The sequence below is a fragment of the Octodon degus genome, unplaced genomic scaffold (genome assembly GCF_000260255.1).
Source record: "Octodon degus isolate 3935 unplaced genomic scaffold, OctDeg1.0 scaffold00058, whole genome shotgun sequence".
Lineage (NCBI taxonomy): Eukaryota > Metazoa > Chordata > Mammalia > Rodentia > Octodontidae > Octodon > Octodon degus.
The window spans coordinates 323,480-325,005 of NW_004524634.1; positions in this window are offsets into that span (position 1 = coordinate 323,480).

Below are 1,526 nucleotides of genomic sequence, written 5' to 3' on the forward strand. Positions count from 1 at the left end.
AAAAAAAAAAGAATCAAAGAGTGGGGAGGGGGAGATAGCTCAGTAGAATAAGTGCTTGCCTGGCAAGCACAAGGGCTTGAGTTTAATCCCCAATTCAAAAAAAAAAAAAAAAAAAAGTATGGGCTGATTTAGACAAAAACATGCAAAGTATTAATTATTGAAACTGTGCTAGTAATTTGTTTTGAAACTGTCTCATTGCTATTTGTTTCTCAATAAAATTATTTTTTAAAAAATCAAAGAGTGGTTATTAGTAGAACCAATCCACACTGACAGTTCTGAGGTGTGTAGATGCTAGTTTTCAAATAAAGGCGACTAATATTGATTATATTCCCATAACAATGTTTGAGATATACATAGTCCACTATATAAGGCTAAGAGAATAACAGTGAAATTGCCAATAATGAAACCAAAGATTTAATTTCCAAATCATTTTTACTGAGATAACTTTTTAAACATATAAAGCTGGATGACACTCGACTCTTTTGCTACCTGAGATCAAAGTAAATTTTCTGTTTCCTATCTAACTATAATTCTTGGCACTGAGGTAAATCTGAATTCATGTATTTTTGTCAAACTGTTCAAAAGAAATTTAATCCTTGCTTTAGAGATTCTTCACAGACATATTTACATTTTCTCTTCAAATACTAATGACAACCTTATGTGGTTAATAGGTCTGTAATAGGACTGTGAAACTACTACTAATATGAAAATAAAAAGCCACACATCTGTACAAACTGTTCCTGCATATGCAATAGGAACTGGGACCATAGAATCTATGTACATACATGAATTTTTTAATTCAAAATGCCCTGAATTGAAGGTTGGCCTTGAACCTGTGCTGATCCTCCAACCTCAGGCTCCCAATTGCCGGGATTACAGGTGTGCTCCATGATGTCCAGCTAAGCTTACAAGAAAAAAACTCAACTTATTCTACTCTTTGTGGCAAGGGTTACAAAATGTAAGATAAAGATATTGTGTTAAAAGTTCCAAAACCAAGCATTAACCTTAACTGGCAAAAACTGCTACTTACATGAAAAACTAAACATGACTGGATCTTTACTGTGGTTATGCAACTTTTTGTTTTGTGGCCTGCATTTTTTTTTCCTGAGGTAACACCTTCTTCTCTCTTGTCCTTCACCTGCTATAAACCAAAGTGGACAAACTGAGACAAAAAATACCTGCACAGCCGCCTTCGTTAAACCCGTCTTTGGCAATGCTTCCAAACCATAAAAGGAAAAGAGCCGAGTGTGAAGATCACAGTATTTCTCCTTTCCCACTAGATGTGATGTATGAAAAGCAATCTAAGACTATGAATAGAAAAAACCGTGAAGACAGAGCAGTAGTCTACCTTCAAGAGAAACAGAAAATAAAGTAAGGAAGCTGTTACTCCCTGGCCTGTCTTCTACATTACCTCCCGATGAGCACAAAACTTCAGATTAGATCAAAATGTCCAACTCTGAAAAGGCAATGGCATGGGAGGAGCAACTGGAAAAGTGAATAAATGGTAATGAAGCACAGCGGTAGCT